The sequence below is a fragment of the Saimiri boliviensis genome, chromosome 17, assembly GCF_048565385.1.
Source record: "Saimiri boliviensis isolate mSaiBol1 chromosome 17, mSaiBol1.pri, whole genome shotgun sequence".
Classification (NCBI taxonomy): domain Eukaryota; kingdom Metazoa; phylum Chordata; class Mammalia; order Primates; family Cebidae; genus Saimiri; species Saimiri boliviensis.
In genome coordinates this window covers 51,361,140-51,382,836 of record NC_133465.1, presented here as the reverse complement: position 1 = coordinate 51,382,836, position 21,697 = coordinate 51,361,140, and the positions used below count along the sequence as shown (strand labels likewise).

The window sequence follows — 21,697 nt, the reverse complement described above, 5'->3', positions numbered from 1 at the left end:
AATTACTCACAAGGGTGTTAACTTAAAACCTCTGTTATAAAATCTTTACTGAAGAAATGTGAGGATGGAACGGGGGTCCCAGTCAATTGGCTGCAGTCACCCTCCAAAAGCAGCCGACGACCATCCCTAGCCCACTTAAATCACTGAACCAGATGTGAGGGCGCATTTATTCATCCATCGTTAAGTCGGGGTCTGCAAGACAGACCTTGGCAGGTGGTGATTGATGTCTCAGGTAGTGACCCCAACGTGAGTGAGGTCACACTAGCAAAGTCATCCACAGAGTGAATTGCTATCAACAGAATCTTTCCCCATAGCATCCATTATACAACCAGTGATTATTTTCAAGGATGGCAGAGAAAACCTTCACAAGCAGGGTTCTGTTGGTCATGCATGGTGCGACCCCAGCAGCCTTGTAGGAATGGGTGCTATCACTATCACCTCGTAATTTGCCCCTCTTCTTCTTAATCTGCAGTCAGCCTCTTTTACCTGTTTTATTGAGGTATAATTCACATACCATAAAATTCACCCATTTAATTCAATGGCTTTTAGTAGATTCACAGGCCTGTGCATCCATCGCTTTGTTACCCAGGTTGGCAGTGCCTCTCATTTGTGGGCTAAAGAAATGTTTATTGTGGTGTGCCACTGAGGTTTTGTGGCTATTTGTTATATAGCATTATTGTGGCAATAAATAACAATGATCTCATTTGTTTCCTAGCACAATCTTGTGGGGTTGGTAGAGTAGGAAAAAACTCTAAAGTTATGAGATTAAAATAGAGAGGAGGGAAGAAATTAGCATGTATTGAACACCTACACTAAACCAAGTTCTAGGCTTGGAATTTTTGCATATTCGTTATCTTATTTAATGCTCACAACAACCCTGTAAGCTTGCTGTGTTACAGGCAGGAATGCTTCAGGTGCAGGTAGCAGAACACCCAATTGCCAATGTCATATGGAGTAAAGATGCTTCACACTCAGATAAGAAGTCTGGAGGCACAATCCCAGAGTTCATGCAGCAACAGACACCGCCACAAGAGGGTCGACAAGGGCTGCATGCTGAGTTCTGGACAGAAATGCAGATATAATTCAGCACTAATCAGGCTGCACTTTGGCCCATTTCCTTGTCGCTAAAGGTCAGGTAGCACTAGATCCTGACCATCTGCACCCCCATTGTTCCTATAGACAGGGTCTCTGACATCGGAATCCTAAAGCATTTTTTTGTTTTGTTTTGTTTTGTTTTTGAGACGGAGTTTCATTCTTGTCACCCAGGCTGGAGTGCAAAGGCTTGATCTTGGCTCACTGCAACCTCCACCTCCTGGGTTCAAGCAATTTACCTGACTCAGCCTCCCAAGTAGCTGAGATTACAGGCATGTGCCACCACACCTGGATAATTTTTTTATTTTTAGTAGAGACGGGGTTTCATCAAGTTGGCCAGGCTGGTCTCAAACTCCTGACTTCAAATGATCTGCCTGTCTTGGCCTCCCAAAGTGCTTGGATTACAGGCATGAGCCACCACACCCAGCCGAATCCTAAAATTTTATGTATCGTATTCATACAACAAAATAGTATTCAGCTATAAAGATGAATAAAGTAGGGATACATGCTATAAGATGGATAAATCTTGAAAACATTATGCTAAGTAAAAGAAGCCAGTCATAAATACTATATGTTAGATTACTTATGTGAAATGTCCAAAATAAGTATATCCATAGAAAGAAAAGGTGGATTAATAGTTGCTTAAAGCTGGGGGATGCAGAGGGTTGGGGAGTGATAGCAAAAGCTTAGTTCTTTCTTTCTTTTCTTTCTTTCTTTTCTTTCTTTCTCTTTCTTTCTTTCTCTCTTTCTCTCTCTCTTTCTTTCTCTCTTTCTTTTTTTGACAGTCTTACTCTGTCACCCAGGCTGGAGTGCAGTAGCACGATCTCAGCTCACTGCAACTTCCACCTCCTGGGTTCAAGCAATTCTCCTGCCTCAGCCTTCCAAGTAGCTGGGATTACAGGCACATGCCACCATTCCCAGCTCATTTATTATATTTTTTCTTATTTTTCTGAGATGAAGTCTGGCTTTAATGCCCAGGCTGGAGTGCAGTGGCATGATCTTGGCTTATGCAACATCCACCTCCCGGGTTCAAGCAATTCTCCTGCCTCAGCCTCCTGAGTAACTGGGACTACAGGCACATGCCACCATGCCTGGCTAAGTTTTTGTATTTTCAGTAGAGATAGAGTTTCACCATGCTAGCCAGGCTGGTCTTGAACTTCTTACCTTGTGATCTGCCAGCCTCTGCCTCCCAAAGTGCTGGGATTACAGGCATGAGCCACCACTCCTGGCCGAGAGTTTCTTTTTGAGGTGAAGACAATATTCTAAAATTGGTTGTGGTGAAGTTTACACAACCCTGTGAAGATACTAGGAACACTTTGAATGGGTGAATTGCATGGTATGTGTAGTATATATCTCAATAAAGCTGTTAACAGCCCCTTCAAAAAATATCATAAGGCTTTTATTTAAGGATCACTTAGGATGTTTTTCACAGAGAAATGGGATCAGCAAGAGAATCAAGCTGCTTCATCTCCCTGTCCCTCAACTTCACCCTCCACTCTTCAGCCAATTAATGATTTCCACACTTTGGACCACTCCAAAATCCTTAACAACCCTAGCCCCAAACTCCTCAGAAAGATGAATTTGCAGTTCCTTCCCTTCTCTTCATCCAGTGACCCTATGATTGAACTTCTTTCTCTGCTGCAACCTAGTGTCTCACCATACTGACTTGCCTCACACAAGGCAATTGAGCAATGAACCTATTACAGTTTCATAGCTCAGCAAAATGCTCAAGGACCCAGCTTCTTTCTATATTTCTGTGTCACCATCCTTGCTGTGTTGTCTTTTCTTTCTTAGGCTTATCACCTCATGGTTGCAGAATGGCTGCCACAGCTCCAAGCATCATATCCTCACCCAATCACGTTATGGTGGGAAGATGACAGCAGGACTTTTTGACATAATCAGGAAGAAAAAGCTCACTGGTTAAAATTAGGTCACATGTCCTCTCTTAAACCAATCAATAGCTAAAAGAAAATGACATGATTATGCTTATATCTGACCAATTGCAGTTTATCTTGCTGAAACTTCAGGAGAGGCCCTTCTTCTCTAACGGTTCATCTTAACAAAATCAAGGGAGATTGGCTTGTGGCTGGAAAACAAACAGTGACATCCTTGGGTATTAGTCCTACTCTACAGCTAAGGAAACAGATTTAGGAGTTTTCAGCTAAGTCGCTCAAGGTCATCCAGCTGCAAATTGGTAGCTCTAGGATTCAAGCTCAGCTTTGTCTGGCTGCAAAGCCCTTTCTACTCCATTGTCAGGGTCTTTGGGCAAATTTACAGAGCTAAGTGCTAGAGCACGACTAGAACTGTGGAAACTCCAGTGCGAGCTTCACCCTCACCCCAGGCACCTGGGCATTCCCTTTACACATGCAAGCCCGTTGCACAGTTCCCATCCTCCTTCCTCCCTTTGAATATTTCCGGTGCCTCTGGAGTGGCCATAGTGCCACAGTTTATGGTGCATCACTGGGGAGTTCCCACAGCGTAATGTATTCCAGCCTGAGAAGCATCTAGTCAGGGCTTCTAGGTCTGCAAAATGATTTAAAGCCCTGCCTCTCTCTCACCATAAATCCAGTAGCCTGTACACCACATTTCCCGGAATAAGGATATGTGTACCTGAGCCTGATAAACAGATAGTCCCCCATCTACCCACCCCAGCCCTCTGCCTTCTCTTCTCCAGAAGAAGCAGCCTCAGCTCTTTCAACTCAGCATATTTTACCCTCTTCCTACCATCTTTCTGGCTCCCAGAGAAGCATCCCAGGGATGCTTGCTTCTGTCCTGACCATCGGGTATTGCAGGCTTGTTCATCATGTGTACGTGTGTCAACTTCAGGCACATGAGGTCAATCTGATATCCAGAAAACACCGTTGTGGGTGGCTCCCACTTGACCTCCCTTCTTACCCTCCACTGGGCCTGGGAGTTCATTGGTGTTTCACACAGGACTGTCACAGGAACTGTGAAATGAGTTCCTACTCTTTTGCAGATGGTGTCTTTCTAGTGGAAAACACACACACACAAACACACCCTGGAAGACTCGTAGTGACCACTCGAATCTCCTTCCCCTACTCAGCCCCACTCCACCCGGCTGAAGATGCCCTCCTAGACTGATCAGAGGTCTGCAGCAGTCGCTACCCAGCCAGCCAGCCACTGCCTTATCCTGTCCTGGAAGAAACACATGTTCCTGAGGATTGAGTTCCAGAAGCTCAAGGAAAACTCAAGGGTGATGCCACATGCAGACTGGGACTTGGAAAAGATGGAACGATCAAAGAACTATAGAACATAGACAATGAAGCCAGAGGGGAAAGTCTTCAAGATCATCTAGGCTGTTGATTTTCAAAGTCTTTTTAGCCGCAGATCTTTGTTTTCCAAATGAGATATTTACATAGAACTTTAAGCTCTCAAATGAATACAAACGAGGCCACTCTAACAAAGCAGAGATGGTGAACACGGGGTCTACCTCGGCCTTCAGCGAATCCTCGCGCTCTGTGGAACACGAATAGAAAATCATTGCTGTGGTATTATCTTCAATCTGAACAATGGGGAAATTAAGGCCCACAAAAGGGAAATGATTTGTATGCAAAATGGGCAGATCTGAGATGTTGGAAACTATTTGCCAAAACCAGAGGGCAAGAGTAGGCAAAGGTCTCCAAAGCTAGAGTTTGGGGGAAAGGGAAAAGGGCGGGTCAGAGGGAGCCGGGGTCGTGAGCTCTGAAGCAGAGGACCCCATGGCGGGCTACCTTGGAAGGCACTACAGTAGCAGGCTCTGGGGCCCGGATGGAAGGTCCTACCCTCCCGAGGAGAGGCCAGGCTTTCATTGCTTCTCTCCCACACCAGGCCTTGGGGAGGTATTTCAGGGCAATCCTTCAACAGACTCAACACCTGTCAGCCGCCTAACACACTGAATAAAATACCAACTCCTCACTAAGAACAGCTCCAGAGTGAAAAGTTGATTGAAGCTGATCCAAGGCTAGCTTGGAGCCTCCTTAATTCTTGTGCCACTGTCGGCCCCAGCAAAGGCCCTGACTTGTTTGCAGAGGCAGAACAGGAGGCATTCATGTTCCAGAGGGAGCAGGACAGAGAGTCTGGGAACTGAGGAAGCAAAGGAATCCCTTCCCTTTCGTCCTCCCCCACAGCCTAACAAGATCTTGAGTTGCGCGGCTTCTGTTTTATACAAATGTGGAAGGGAAAGAACTAAGCAGAAATCCTCTGGCTTCCAACCTTGGTTCTCCAGTGATCCCCAGACCAGCAGCATCAGCACCTATTGGAAAGTCGTTAGAAATGCCGATTCCAGGGCCCCACCCCAGCCCCGCTCATGTGGACCTTCATCTTAGCACCCTACTTCCTGGGTCACTGCAGGAGCAGTTGGGCTAAGGAGACTCTGGTGTGATGGAACCATTTGAGGTCAGGTTCTAAAGAAAACAGAGGAAACCTGCTGACGATGACCCAGAGGGGGCTATTGTTAGAAAGAATAAGAAACCTGTTTCAGCTGGGCGCAGTGGCTCACACCTATAATCCCCGCACTTTGGGAGCCGAGGCATGTGGATCACCTAAAGTCCAGGGTTCTAGACCAGCCTGGCCAACATAGTGAAACCCCGCCTCTGCTAAAAATACAAAAAATTAGCCAGGCGTGGTGGTGGGCACCTGTAATCCCAGCTACTCGGGAGGCTGAGGCAGGAGGATTGTTGTTTGAACCCAGGAGGCAGAGATTTCAGTGAGCTGAGATCATGTCACTGCACTCCAGCCTGGATGGCAGAGTGAGACTTGGTCTCAAAAAAAATAAAAATGAAAAGGTAAATGGTAAATTTTATTCTCCCACACAAATTCTCCTGGTGGAAGATTAAGGCTGGTCAACTTACAGATGGCTGTGAACTGAGAACAGGGGTCAGGGAGGAGACCCCTGTGAAGCCAGGCAAGAGCTGAGGCTCAATTGGGAAAGGCAAGGATTGTGATGGGGCTGGGCAGGCATAAAGAACAGAGAAGGAGAGAAGGCGTAAGTTCAGGGGCATCAGCAAGTCTATCTCAGGGTCTAAGACATTGGATGGAATACAGTCAAGAGCTTAGACAGAGGAAGACAGCTCAGACTGTGATGGTGCTGCTGCATTCCAGCCTGGGACAGCTCTGGGTTTGAAGGATTTTGAGAAACCAGACCACAATCCTAACCAAGCTACTCTTGGAGCGTACGGTGGCTTTAGCTTCCTGGGCTGGCCACGGTGCTGGCCTGCACAGGGTCACAGTAGCGCTCAGTGGCTCTTTCGGGATACCTGCACACACTGAAAGTTGCTGTGCCTCTCTGAACCTCCCAGGTGACTCCTGCACCTCCTGAGGCCTGAGCCACAGCCCTGAAGAGGCCTGAACCCCCTACCTCAGCTGCTAGACCTGAAGGGAAACCATGCTGCCTGGGTCATATAGAGAAATAGCCAGAAGAAGAGCAGAGTGCATTTGAGTCCCAGGGAGCATGTGGACACACCCAGCTAAGCATTGGCTTGACTATTAATCTGAACCACACCCGAGATCACATGGACAGTCGATGAAAGATAACCCAGGCCTCCTGGCTGGATTCACCAAGCACCTACATAGGTGCTCAGAGGCCCTTTCTCTATAGTCTAGAAAAGCAAGCCCCTTCCTTTTGTGGGCTTTCATTTCCTCCTGTATAAAATGAGGAGCTGGGGCCAGGTGCAGTGCCTGTAATCCCAGCACTTTGGGAGGCTGTGGCAGGAGGATCGCTTGAGCCCAGGAATTTGAGACCAGCTTGGGAAACATAGTGAGACCCTGTCTCTACAAAAATTTTTTAAAAAATAGCTGGGTGTGGTGGCATGCATGCACCTGTAGTCCCAGCTACTTGGGAGGCTGAGGTGGGAGGATCACTTGGGCCCAGGAGGTCGAGGCTGCAGCGGGCTGTGATCACGCCATCACTGCATTCCAGCCTGGACAACAGAGTGAGACCCTGTGTCTAAAAAAAAAAAAGGGAGCTGGACTGGGGATCTCCCGGGTCCTTCTGGCTCTGACCTTCCAGGACTTTTAGGAGAGGGTCATGGCTTATGGGGAGGTAAAGGTGGGGAGGCCTCAGTAAGAATGGGACTGGGAGGAATAAACTGAAACTAAACATGACAGGTGGCCTCTTGGTGAGGGAATTACGCGAATCCCTTCCATTAGCGTGACCTAATGATTCCATGAGTTAATCCGTAAATGCTATGTGCAGCCTGGCACATAGTAAGCTCTCAATCATTTTTAGCCACGATTATTATTGTGATTATCAGCAGCCTAGCTTTATAAACACTCTGCTTACCTAATCGCTGGTACCCACAAATCTTCAAATGACCACATCATTGAATCAAGAATTGCTGAGTCGTTGAATCCGAACGCTGCTGGACCATCAGAAGTGAGTCTCTCCAAGTCACAGCATAGACCTATCGCTGAGCCGGCACAGTGCCCTGCCGAGCCGTGCCTCTAACCGTGTTGTCCTTGCTGCTTTTGGTGTCCTGCTAGATCTTTCCGCAAGGCAGATTCCACTTGAGGGTCCAATCCGTGGATGCACCGTGGGGACATGACTTCATTTGACTCTCCCACCAACTCCATGAAGAGTTGTTGCTATATGGTGCTAATAAGGAAACTGAGATCCTCAGAAGTCACACAGCCTGGCGTTTCATGCTAAGGCCCACAAGGGCTGTCCGGCTTCCAGAATGAGCTGAGCTAACATTTCCCGCGGTGCGGCCCGGTTCTTCGTTTTACCTGCATGTGTGGCATACATCACAGCATCCAGTAATTTCTCTGGGTGACTGTTTTCCCAGGCCCTAGACTAGGAGGGCCATACAGGCTGACAAGGGTTCTGTCTGATCTTCCTCAGGTCCCCCACAAGTGCCGGGCTCACCAGGGGTGCCAAACAGGTACTTTGAATGGGATCATCCATAGAAGGGTCTTGACCACTGGCCAGGGAGCATGGGGACAAACCTTGTGAGGGTCACAACATCCTGGGGTTTGAGTGTCCATCTTCCTTTGGGTACCTAGCCCACCCCAAAACTGGAGGTGGCCTGCATTCCCCACTCTCGCAGTGGCCCTGCTGGAATCGTGCACTGGCCCCTTTTCCTGTCCTAGCATGGTCTACCAGGTTGGTTTCTGTTGTGGGTCTTGAACCCATTGGAGAGCAGGTAGAAGCTCAGGCCCTCTTCCCAGAAAAAAAATTCTAAACCTGGCCACGTGAGATTCTTTTTTCACACCCATAAAGTTTTGCATATAATATCAACGGATTTTTTCTAGAGACAGAGTCTCACTCTGCTGCCCAGGCTGGAGGGCAGTAGCCTAATCTTGGCTCACTGTATCCTCAAATTCCTGGGCTCAATAGATCCTCCTGCCTCAGCCTCTCAAGTTGCTGAAACTACAAGCTCAGGCCACCATGCCTGGCTAATTTTTTTAAAAAAAAATGTGTAGAGATGGGGGTCTCACTGTGTTGACCAGGCTGGTTTTAAACCCTTAGCCTCAAGCAATCTTCCCACCTTGGCCTGCCAATGTACTGGGGTTACAGGTGTGAGCCACCACACCCAGCCTAATATCAATGGATTTTTAAAGTTCATCAATGGAGACCCTAAATTGCACCCCAAATTAGAGAAAAGCTCAGGGCTTGGGAAGCAACTAGTGTAAATAACAGACATAGGGCACTGAGCTCTCTGGGTGGAAATAGGGGTCACAGTGAACTTCAGAGGGGAGCCAAAACCATCCCTCCCTAAACCTTCTTGGGCCATCCTTGCATTTCCCCCCCTTTTCCTGGGCCCACCTTCTCTGACTGAGAAAGCCTCTGCTCGCCTTCCCCAGTATGGCTATACCACAGAGGCTTGTCTAATGTGTGAGCTGTTTTGTATTTGCTTCATTAGAAAGCCTTTTAAAATGCATTTTCAGGTCTGTGTTCAGTACAGTGTGTCTCCAAATAAAGATTTTCAGACGAATCACCTTAAGAAATGTGGCTGATTTTATTCCTTCCCACCCAGCATTGTCAGTACCAACCATGGGAGAATGCATAAACCATAAAGCAAATCTGGGGCATCTACAGCCCCCAATCTGCCTAATTATCTCCACCACATCTAACTGGTGGGGACCCCTGGCTATCACCTGCACAGCTAGACCAGAAGATAGACTGTGAGATATCAGTAACCCCTTCCCATGCCCAGACCCAGGTTGGCCTTGACCACAGTCATAAAACTAGCCCTTCACAAGGGCTCTTGTCTCAGTTTTACAGATGAGTAAAAAGGCTCTGGGAGATGAAGGAGACCCAGAGTGTCCCTGGCAAGGCCTGGTTATCTGGCAATGTGAAGAGGGCCTCAGAAACCACTGCAGGTGCGTAATTTTCTGCCAGTTAAACACTCTTAAGAGAAAAGAAAACACTCAAAGATTGTAGATAGGACTTAGCATTGGTCTGGAGTTTTCTAGATGCTGTCGTTTAATCAGCTCAAAAAGGCCCAGACAAGGCCGGGTACAATCGTGGGGACAGGGCTGGCAGCTGGGCTCCAGACCAAGTGTCCAAGTGTAGGGCTGCCGACTCTGAGTGGTGACATTTGAACTCCAGTCCCACAAGAGGGGTGATGTGTCTGGTAGAGGGGTGGCAGGAAATAGCTGAGCCCTCCACTCCAACACAGGCTTCAGAGGTCTCTGAGCAGTTTCTGCAGGAACAATTCCTTTTATAAGTGAGACAGAGAGCAGCATGGATTTCTCCTCTGAGCACACAGGCCTATCATCCACAGAAGACCACCTGTGTCCTCAGATCAGATGTGGCCCTGCTTCCCATCTGGTTTTCTGTGCCCATCCTACTCTTCCTCTGCCTTGATGGTACCTGCATAGACTCAGGGCCTCCTTAAGTCAGACGTGCTGCCTCCCAATGCCTTAAACAAGGTGGGCTTTCAATACATTTTTGCTGAGTTAGAGATTTGGGGGGAAAATCATGAGCAAGATATAGAATCTGGAAGAGCAAGTCTGTTAGGGGAAGATGCATTGAAATCTATTGGCTCCAAAGGAATATGGTTCTGTCCTAGACAGAGGAGGCTTTATTGGGAAGCTAATGAGCTTATGCTTAAGGTCCACTGCTCGCAATGTCCCCTTCCTAGGTGCCGTATCTAATTTGGCATCCATAATTTTGTATTATTTTTCTTATACAAAGCACCCAAAATTGTATAAGCGTCATGTTTCACAAAACCTAGATCTGTCCCTGGTCCTGACACTCTCTAGCTTTGCAAACTCTGAGCCCCTCAACCCACTTAAGGGTAGAATCCTGGAACTAGATGGAATCTCAAGAGTATCTGGTCCATCCCTCAAGCAGGTACTATAGATCCAACAACTCCCAGGAACTTCTTTTTTCTGAGATCTGTAAGGCTAGATATCACCTTGTCTTGGTCCATTTTTTGCTGTTACGACAGAATGCCAGGTGTTGGTAATTTATAAACAATAGAATTTTATTTGGTTCACAGTTCTGGAGGCCGGGAAGTCTGAGATTAGGGAACTGCATTAAGTGAGGGCCTTTTTGCTGCATTATAACAGGTAGAGTATGGCCAGGTGTGGTGGCTCGTACCTGTAATCCCAGCACTTTACTGGGAGGCTGAGGCGGGCAGATCACTTGAGGTCAGGAATTCGAGACCAGTCTGGCCAATATGGTGAAACCCTGTCTCTACTAAAAATACAAAAATTAGCCAGGTGTGTTGATGGGCACCTGTAATTCCAGCTACTCGGGAGGCTAAGCCAGGAGGATTGCTTGACCTGGGAGGCAGAGGTTGCAGTGAGTCAAGATCACACCACCATACTCCGGCCTGGGCCACAGAGTGAGACTCCATCTCAAAAATAAATACAGAAGTAAATTAATAATAGATGGAGGGCATCACATGATGAGAGAGCATGCAAGAGAGGGGGCCAAACTCACTTTGCAACAAACCCACTCCCACAATCACAACATTCATTCATTCATTCCTAGGACTCTGCCCTTATGACCTCATCACCTCTTAAAAGGTCCCTCCTCTCAATATTGTTGACCTGGGGATTAAGTTTCTGACACACAAACTTTGGGGGACACATTCAAACCATAGCACATCTCTCATCAATTGCTCATTGTAATGTTTAAGTCCCTTAATGTCGATAAATTTCTCCTTAAGTCAGTCTGCTGTCTCTCCTACTTCTTTTTTTTTTTTTTTGAGACAATCTCAGTCTGTCTCCCAGGATGGAGAGCAGTGACACAATCTCTGTTCACTGCAACCTCTGCCTCCCAGGTTCAAGTGATTCTCCTGCATCAGCCTTCCCAGTAGCTGGGACTACCGGCATGTACCACCATGCCTGGCTAATTTTTGTATTTTTAGTAGAGACGGGGTTTTACCATGTTGGTTAGGCTGGTCTCGAACTCCTGACCTCAAGTGATCCACCTGTCTCAGCCTCCCAACGTGCTGGGATTATAGGTACGAGCCACCGCACCCGGCCTTTGTCTTTCCTACTTTAGTTGAACGTGATTTCCTCTTGTGCAGGCTTTGAGGACAAAGCAACTGTATCTCCCCTTCCCCTAAGAATGCTGGTATGTCCCTCAGAAAACATGGCAGACAGAGAGCAGAGACAATGTTTATTTATCACACTGTACCCTCTTCCAGAGCACATGAGAAACATTTCCCATCCTTTTTCGCAGGTGCCTTGGGACGACGTGACAGAGTTCTAGCCAATGAGAAGTTGGCAGAAGTGATACCAAACTCTCCCAGTCTCAGCCCTTAAAAGCATCTTGTACGACCTCCCAGCTTTCTCTCCTTTTCTGCAGAACCTTGGGTAGTCATGTGTTCCAGACAGTATAGTTACAGCCCTAAGACAGATATAGCTGGTGTCCCTGGGTCACCACTTGGAGGGAGCTACCAAGTAGTAATAAGATAAAATTAGGGAGGAATAAATCTCTCTTGTGTTAAACCACCAAGATTTTCATGTCTATTCGTTACTGCAGCAAAGCCTAACCTATCCTGATGTACAGCCTTAGTCTTTCCCCCACCCCTTCCACCCCCCACCCTCAAGCTTAGGATCACTCTTCGGTGGGAGCTTAGAAGTTCATACTAAAACGAAATAGGATGATGGAGGTTGTACCAGGACAGAAATTACTTTAATGAATCTGAATTTAAGTGGAAAACTAAGCCATCCCTGGCCTTCTCTTCTCCTAGTTAAATAGCACCAACACCTTCAGTGTTTCCCCTGGATCAAGGGTTCATCCCTTTGATCACCTCAATCTCTGTGCTTGGAATTTCCTTCAGTTTCCCATGTCTTTTTAAAGAATCAGTGATTCTGATTAGAAAGATCAACAATAACAAAATCCCAATATATCTAGTATGGCATATAGGTAGGCCCCCTCTTGTGTCCCCTTATGGCTATAGTTGCAAAAACACCACAGAGCTTTAAAAGTCTATAATTCTGGCCAGGTGCGGTGGCTCATGCCTATAATCCCAGCACTTTGGGAGGCCGAGGCAGGTGGATCACCTGAGGTCAGGAGTTTGAGACCAGCATGACCAACATGGAGAAACTCCGTCTCTACTAAAAACACAAAATTATGCCAGGCGCGGTGACGTAATTTTATACACCTATAATCCCAGCACTTTGGGAGGCTGAGGTGGGCAGATCATGAAGTCAAGAGTCCAAGACGATCCTGGCCAACATGGTGAAACCCCGTCTCTAGTAAAAATACAAAAGTTAGCTGGGCATGGTGGTGCGTGTCTGTAGTCCTAGCTACTCAGGAGGCTGAAGCAAGAGAATCACTTGAACCCGAAGGCAGAGGTTGCAGTGAGCCGAGATCGCACCACTGCACTCCAGCCTGGCAACAGAGCAAGACACCATCTCAAAATACAACAACAAAATTAGCCAGGTGTGGTAGTGCATGCCTGTAATCCCAGGTACCCAGGAGTCTGAGGCAGGAGAATCACTTGAACCCAGGAGGCAAAGGTTGTGGTGAGCTGAGATCGTGTCATTGCACTTCAGCCTGGGCAACAAGAGTGAAACTCTGTCTAAAAAAAAAAAAAAAAAAAAAAAAAAAAAAAAAAAAAAGTCTGTAATTCCGTTCCACATCTCAAACTCAGCTGCTTGAGCACATGGATTTATTGCTGCTTGTTTCTGAAACCCCACCTAAAATGAGAGTTAAGGAATTTTAAAAGGTATAAACTCACAAGAACAAAAAGAATAATGGAAAAAATAGCAGAAGGCAGTAAGTTTTCAGAAATTGGGAAGCAGGTGGATAAATCCCAAGCACTGAGGAATCTGAAAACCTTGTGCCTACATGGGCAGATGCTGGTGAGAATGGAGCCAACTCAAGCTGCAGCATCTTGGCAAGGCCTGGGAACAGCAGGCACCAGGTACTGCAAGGGATCAGGATGAGATGTAGAATGCAAAACTGAACAATTGGTTCAAGATCTATATAAGAGGCTGGGCATGGTGGCTCATGCCTATAATCCCAGTACTTTGGGAGGCCAAGGCAGGTGGATCACCTGAGGTCAGGAGTTCAACATCAGCCTGGCCAACATGGCGAAACCCGTCTCTACTAAAAATACAAAAATCAGCTGGGCTTGGTGGAACACGTGTATAATCCTAGCTACTGGGAAGGCTGAGGCAGGAGAATCGCTTGAACTCTGGAGGTAGAGGTTACAGTGAGTCAAGATTGCACCAATGCACTCCAGTCTGGGTGACAGAGCAAGACTCCATATCTATCTATCTATCTATCTATCTATCTATCTATCTATCTCCATATAAGAGGCAGTTGGTCATTCCAAGTTCTCACCCCCATTCAATACAGCCAAGTGACAGGGTAGTGGTACCCTTCAGGAGGATTTTTTCTGTAAAGAAATTGAGAGTCTAAGCCTACATTAGCAGGAACAGTGAAAGGAGAGGTGCTATAGTGAAAACAAGAATATTAAATAAAGTCTATCTACTGAATGGCTGTACTCCCAGCCCCTGCCGTTGCACATCTCCAGGTATATTGGCAACCACAGCTGCATGACCCTATCCCACCCCCTAACCCCGACTCACCCACCATCATCCAGATAGGAGGAAGAGGTTGATGGATCCTTCTCTGGAGAAGCTGACTGGCCCCTAGCAGAAACTCACTACCATTGACATTTTGGGATCCCCATAATGACCAGGATTTATGACTTCTCTAGTGAAGCTAATCAATTGACAAGTAACACCCATGCACACAGAGTGTTCCACTGGCTTTGTAACATTTCACACTTATGTATCAATGAACTGCAAAGAACAATGAAAAACTTGAGGAAAGTCTCCAGTATGAAAGACCGGAACTAAAACCAGTGGACCAAGAAAGAGAGGAAAGCGGAGGAAAGAAAATGTTAAAGAAAGTCATTCATATTTTTATTTTATTTTATTTTATTTTTGTTTTGTTTTTGAGACAGAGTCTCACTCTATTGCCCAGGTTGGAGTGCAGTGGCATGATCTTGGCTCACTATAACCCCTGCCTCTCAGGTTCAAGTGATTCTCGTGCCTCGGCCTCCCAAGTAGCTGGAATTACACACCACCACACCTGGCCAGTTTTTCTATTTTTAATAGAGACAACGTTTTGCATGTTGACCAGGCTGGTCTCTAACTCCTGACCTCAAGTGATCCACCTGCCTTGGACTCCCAAAGTGCTAAGATTACAGGTGTGAGCTGCCACGCCTGGCTGCATTCATATTTTTAAAAAGATAAGAGGAGGCTTGTCACAGTGGCTAATGCCTGTAATCTCCACACTTTGGGAGGCTGAGGAGGACAGATCACTTGTGGTCAGGAGTTCGAGACCAGCCTGGCCAACATGTGAAACCCTATCTCTACTAAAAATACAAAAATTAGCCAGGCATAGTGGTGGATGCCTGTAATCTCACTACTTGGGAGACTGAGGCAGGAGAATCATTTGAATCCAGGAGGCGGAGGTTACAGTGAGCCAAGATTGCACCACTGCACTCCAGGCTGGGCAACAGAGAAAGATTCGGTTTCATACATACATACACACAAAACAAGAGCAGAGGAGACATTTCACCGATGATATCAGAACAAAAAACTAAACACAAGGGAATAATCCAAACTGGATTGTGGTGATAGTTACAGACCTCTGTAAATTTACTAAAAATAATTTAGTTAAAATTTAATAAAAATCAATTAAATTTACTGATTTACTAAAAACCAATTGGACACTTAAAATGAGTGAATTTGAGTGTATAAACTGTACCTCCAATACAACTCTTTTTTTAAAAAAAAAACAGAATAATCAGAAAAATAGTGCAAACTACTGAAAATTGATCATGTAAATAAAAATAGTCAACAGAGGATTTGAAAGATAAGGTCAAGGGAATCTTTCTAGCAGTGGGAAAAAAAAATAAAGGTATGGATAATCAGAGAGAAAATAGCAAAGCAGAAGATCCATCTAGGAGGTCCAGCAAAAGAAATAAGGAAAAGAAGAAACGGGGGCGAGTCCATTTTCAAAGAAATAATACAAAATTACTTCCCAGGACTGAATGACCTGCGTCTGCAGAGTTTACAAGCCAACACAATGAATGAAAAAAAGGCCCATGCTAATTTCATAATTATGTATAGGAGGATAAACTCTTAAAATTTAAACTGGGCTTGGCGACTCATGCCTGTAATTCCAGCGGTTTGGGATGCTAATGCAGGCAGATCACTTGAGATCAGGAGTTCAAGACCAGCCTGTCCAACATGGTGAAACATCTCCGCTAAAAATACAAAAATTAGCTGGGTGTGGTGGCATGTGCCTGTAATATCGGCTACTCAGGAGGCTGAGGCACAAGAATTGCTTGAACCTGAGAGGCAGAGGTTGCAGTGAGCTGAGATCGCACCACTGGACTCCAGCCTGGGTGACAGAGTAAGACTCCATCTAAAACAAAACAAAACAAAACTTAATTATCCAGAGAGGGAAAAGGATTCTAAAAAAAGATCAGGACTAAGAATAGCATTGACTTCTCACTGGCAACTTCTTAAAGTCAGAAAACAATAGAGAAATATATTCAAAATTGCTCTCTTACAGTGTAAAAGCAACAAAAGATAAACATTAATTTTACAAAGCAAGTTTTTCTTAAGATGAAAATGTGTGTGTGTGCAGGGACGGGGGTTCTGTGCTCACCTCTCCTGCACGCTCTTTCTCTCTCTTTTGTATCATTACCTCTGTGTCCTACTCTCCTTCTTTCCCGTTCTACCTTTTCTGAGCTCTCTCTTCCTTCACTGGCCATCACATAGAACTTAAGGAATTATTTCTAATTACCTCCTTCATTAAAAAAAATCATTTTATGCTCTCTGTTCTCCATTTTAAAAGCAAACAAGCGAAACACTTCATTTCTGCATTAAAAAATCGAAAGTAAATTGCTTATTCCCCCCGCCCTCCCACTCTGCAGCCTTTGAGACATCTTGCTGGGTTTCTACCTGGGAAGCCCTGTCTCTGCGGGGGCAGTTCAGGTTTTTTGAGTGTCTTCAGTTGGGAACAAGAGGCTCCGCTACCTCTAAGCTCAAACCCATCCTGTATATTTAGAGACAATTCCAAACTTGTCTCTCCTACTTTATCAGGAAAAAAGAGTTGAGATTTTTGGTCCTCAACAGGAAAAGACCTCCTCATTCTAGATCCTTCTATCCAGTGGGCCTTCCAAACCCCAACCCCTCACTAAAGCAGGTCGGTCACTCTAGGCCAGGCTTCCAGCAGGGGTGGGAGGCTCTTCAATGACACGACTTGTGCAGAGGTTAATGGTGACGTCAGTAATGACAATCCATTCCTCAGCACGTGTTTGCGGAGTGCTCTCTGCTCGGCCCTGCAAAGAAAGCTGAGACTTGGCTGTCCTTGGCCTCAAGAACTTAAGGTCTGGGGTAAGGAGAAAAGACACCTAAACAAAGAATGACCACCCAGTGTGACAGTAAAACATGTCCAGGACATCGGGGCCACTCAGGAAGAGAGAGACACCCACAATCCCGGAGCACTGCAGGCTCCCAGAGCTTCTTGGGGACTGAGGCTTGGGGCCATGTGGGACACTCAGATGGAGAAGGCCTGATCCAGGCTGGGCAGAGGGAACAGCTGCGCCAAGGCACAGAGGTGTGTAAGAACATTTCCGTGTGACTCTGGGGATGTGTGGCATGACTGAGGAGTAGGCAGATAGCCTAACTTTCCCCCTGAAGCTTCCCAAGCCCTCACGACATATATCACCCTGCCTGGGCAAAGGCAGCAGTGTCTGGTTCAGCACAATCCAGTGGAGACCTGTGAGTGACGACCCTGTCATTAGCAGGGCAGAGGGGCACTGTCCATGGATGAGGTTTTGGATGTGACAGCTAAGCTGTCAGCCAGCAGCCCCATTCCCTCCCAGCCAGACTCTCACCTCTGCTGCCCCAGTCTTGTCTCAGGAAGGATGATCTCCCTCCTGCTGAATCACATGGCTCTTCCTGCAGGCTGAGGGAGATGGCAGCTCTGTCTTCCGTGGGGGCTGGGCAGGATCCATGTTCAGGACCTGGGTGTCTCCAGATTCTGGCTCCCCTGTGACGATGGTGAAGCCCACAGCATCATGGACTAACTGCTGTTCTTCCTAGCTGTGGGCGCTCAGAGTCCTGTGCAAGGCTCACTGTTTATTCCATCTCTGTATGCGTCTCTCCCCGCACCCTCCCGCTCCCAGCACCTGGCACAGGGCAGGCACTTCATCCATGTTTGTTAAATAGTGTGCTAAGAAAAGGAAGAGGAAAGTGAGAGAGACAAGGAGACAGAGAAATGAGATGATTTTTTAATGGGAGAAAAAGAGACCCGGTATTGGGGCACCTAGGGCAACAGGCACACAGACGTGACCCCAAGACCTGGAACCGATACACAGTTGACCACAGAGATGACAACAGCCCCAGATAACACCTGTGGGGCACATGTTAAACTCCGGGCACTGTTGCCATCTCCTTATAAGCATGAACTTGGTGAACTCTCATAGCTCCATTTTGCAGTCCAGAAAGCCAAGGCAAAGGGTGGCTAAATCACTTGCCCAAGGTCGCAGAGCCAATGCATGGACCCAGGCAGCCTGGCCTCACAACCTGCACTTTTTTTCCTTTTCTTTTTTTGAAACAGTCTCACTCTGTCACTCAGGCTGGAGTGCAGGAGTGCAGGACCGTGGTCTCGGCTCACCGCAACCTCCGCCTCCTGGGTTCAAGCAATTCTCCTGCCTCAGCCTCCTGAGTAGCAGGGATTACAGGTGTGTACCACTGCACCCGGCTAATTTTTTAGTAGAGACAGGGTTTCACCATGTTGGCCAGGCCACGCAGTGTGACAGATTATCGTGGCCATGGCAGGGTGCAGTCTCCATGGGATCCAGAGGAGACATACCCCCAGGGTACAAGATCACTGACCGGGAGGGAAGGGCGGTCCCTACTCCCTGGCGATTTGCTCAGTGCAGGCTCTGGGCCCTGGTCTTAGTACTGGCTTCCTGGAGACCATCCTGCATTCACTCACTGGCCGCCGCGGTGTGCTGGCTGGAAGACTGCTGACGAGATGATGGTCTTGAGGAGGACTTCTTTGAACTACGGTGCCAACTGTAGGTAAAGAAGCCCAGTTCCTAAAGCCTTTGACACTATCCCTTTTTGTTGCAGAAACAGCTGGCCAGATGGTCAGCTTGCTTTGCCAGGTGCCCAGATCCCTGCCAGCATGGCTGGCTGAAAAGGTCAGCAGAATAAAGATGAGTTTCCACAGCAGCTTTCGAGGGGTACCAAGAAGCCTTCCTCTGCAGAACCCGCTGTCTCTTCTCTGACACGTCTCTGTCTCCTCCTTGGTCTGCTCCCTCCTCCCCCAATGTCTGCTCCTGATCTAATAGTCATCACTATTCGAATATCCCTGTGTGCCAGGCACTATATCAAGCCTATTGCGTGACTCATCTCATTGAATCCTCACCACTGCATCCTATGAAGCAGGTATCATCTCTTATTTTTATAGGCAGGGAAGGGAGGCTTAGGGCATTGCTAAACAAGCCCCTGGTCACACGCGTGCTAAATGGTGGAGCTTGGATTCCAAACTGGATGTGTCGGCGCCAAAGTCCAGCTCTTTTTTTTTTTTTTTTTTTTTTTTTTTTTTTTGAGACAGAGTTTTGCTCTTGTTACCCAGGCTGGAGTGCAATGGCACGATCTCGGCTCATCGCAACCTCCGCCTCCTGGGTTCAGGCAATTCTCCTGCCTCAGCCTCCTGAGTAGCTGGGATTACAGGCACGTGCCACCATGCCCAGCTAATTTTTTGTATTTTTAGTAGAGACGGGGTTTCACTATGTTGACCGGGATGGTCTCGATCTCTTGACCTCGTGATCCACCCGCCTCGGCCTCCCAAAGTGCTGGGATTACAGGCTTGAGCCACCGCGCCCGGCTTCAAAGTCCAGCTCTTGAGCCTGGTTTGTGAAGGCAGGCCTTTGCCTTCTGAGCTCCCCATAGGGATTTTAGGGTCTTCTTTCTTTTAGCATTGGCTTAGATCCTTTTTTAGCCTACCTACCGTTATCTTGGACAGGAAATTAAGTCAGAACAAGGGTGTTTCAAAGAGTGGAGCCGGCAGCCTCTGTCACAGGCGGATGGGAGCGCAAAGTCGTCATCTGCATCTGAGGCTAAAATGCTCCGCAGGAGTTAAACACACTGCCTGCTGCACTGGTCCCCAGGGGGGCCAGCGGGGACCGGGTGGCTTAATTTGAGGAGGTACAAATGTGATGGTGGGACCTTTTGTGAGGCATACACATCTAAGACGTGCAGGTAAGGGAAATCCAGACTGGACCCACCTACAGTGCCAAACATGCCCACGTCTCATCTGGCTTGACTAGACTGGGACACGTTCAACCCAGCTGCCCTGATTTATTGCTGGCTGCATTCTCTGAGCCACAGCGCCATCTGCAGGGCAGCCCCGCATGAGCTGGGGCAGCAGGGGGCAGTGGGGGGCAGTGGTGGCAGGGGTGGGTCCTTGGGCCAGTTTCAAGAGCCTGTGATCACCGTCAGCATTAAGGTAAAGGTTGTGGGCAACAAAGCCGGCACCGATTGCAGTCCAGCTTAGGGCAGGCATATGGGCACCACCCCTTTCAACAACCAACCTCCTGAAGCGATTTGGGCGGATAATACCATGTCCATTTTATAGATGAAGAAACTGGAACTCAGAAAGCCACAGTCACCTCCCGGTGGTGGAGCCAGGCAGGATTCCAGCTCAGGCTCTTCGACAAAAAACTCTGGGCTCTACAGCTGCCTCTCCTGACACAGAAGAAAGAGAAGCAGCATGCAGGGTGAAAGACGAGGTGAAAGGCCGCTGGTTGGACGCATGGAAAGCTGGGATTCATGGCTTGGTTCTGTCGTGCTGTCTCCACTGCCAAGCCCAACTCACCCCAGCCAGGGAGAGCAAACATTTCCAGACACAACATCCTCCTGGGTCTGTCACTGGGTTGACAGAGAGAAAATCGAGCTGCTTACAGGAGACTGTCAGGGTGGGCTGGGGCAGAGTTTTTAAATGTCTCAATAACCAGGAAGATAATTGAGGACATCATGTTTTTCATTCTTTTCCGTGCCTGTCTCAGCAGCAAGCACTTGTCAGCCAGATCCTGGGGGCCCAAGGCTGTCTACCCTGGCAAAAAGGAGACACTCAAATTGTCTAAATTCACCAATTTTTCTGAAATTTGAAATCTGCAATTTCCCGATTCGTGTTCTGTTGTTAAGCAGCTGTCCAAATTTCTGAGCTCATGTTTAAGAGTTGCCGATAAAGAAGGAAGCCATCCAATCAGGTTTACGTTGGTGGTTCAATTACACACATATGAGGTAGTCGCTCAGAAGTAGCTCACAGCAAATTTATTCCTGGGACAACCTTCTTTTACCACCCAACTTAAATCTCCCAGGAATTTGTTCCAAGAATAGAAGCTAACTGCTGTAATATCCTGAGCTAATTGCAATATTATGCTGATTGGAGCCTAATTAGAAGGGAGATCTGCCTCGCTAGCCAACACCGCCTCTCCTCCTACACAGAGCCCTCAGAGATAGATTCTCTTGTTCTAGATAACTGTGTTATTTATCTACACTGCTGCTCTTTCTTGCTAATTTACCACTTTTATATATTTGTGCTCCCTAATTAGTCAACATGTATTTATTAAACACCTACTGCATGCTCATCCCTGGATGTTTGCTTCTGGTTCCAAAGTGAAATACTTATTTGGGGTGCTGGTCTCTTTTGGGGTCTTCTGTCAGATGAACAAGTAACATATATGGAGCAGGGGCTCATGCCTGCAATCCCAGCACTTTAAGAGGCCAAGGTGGGCAGACTGCTAGAGCCCAGGAGTTCAAGACCAGCCTGGGCAACATAGTGAAATCCCACCTCCACTAAAAATACAAAAAATTAGCTGAGCACGATGGTGTGCACCTGTCATCCCAGCTACTTGGGAGGCTGAGTGGGAGGATGACCTGAGCTCGGAAAGTCAAGCCAAGCCTGCAGTGAGCCAAGATGGCACCACTGCACTCCAGCCTGGACAATGAAAATAAGACCCTGTCTCAAAAAATAAAATAATACATATGCAGCAGTATCTGTACATAAAACACATGCCTGGAAACCCACACATCTGGGATATCTGTACACGTCTTGTGGAGAATTTCTAGGGTCAGTTAGAAGGAAAAAGAAACA

General features: G+C 47.2%; 1 long non-coding RNA gene across 1 annotated transcript in view; it reads left to right on the top strand.

The window, feature by feature from the left end:
• Window positions 1-9,257, top strand: part of LOC141581880 (uncharacterized) — a 43,009-nt gene extending 33,752 nt beyond the window's left edge. The window contains exon 3 of the long non-coding RNA XR_012514682.1: window positions 2,887-9,257. This is a non-coding gene — a long non-coding RNA (uncharacterized LOC141581880). The remainder of the gene's footprint in view (window positions 1-2,886) is intronic.
• The last annotated feature ends 12,440 nt before the right edge of the window (window positions 9,258-21,697 follow it).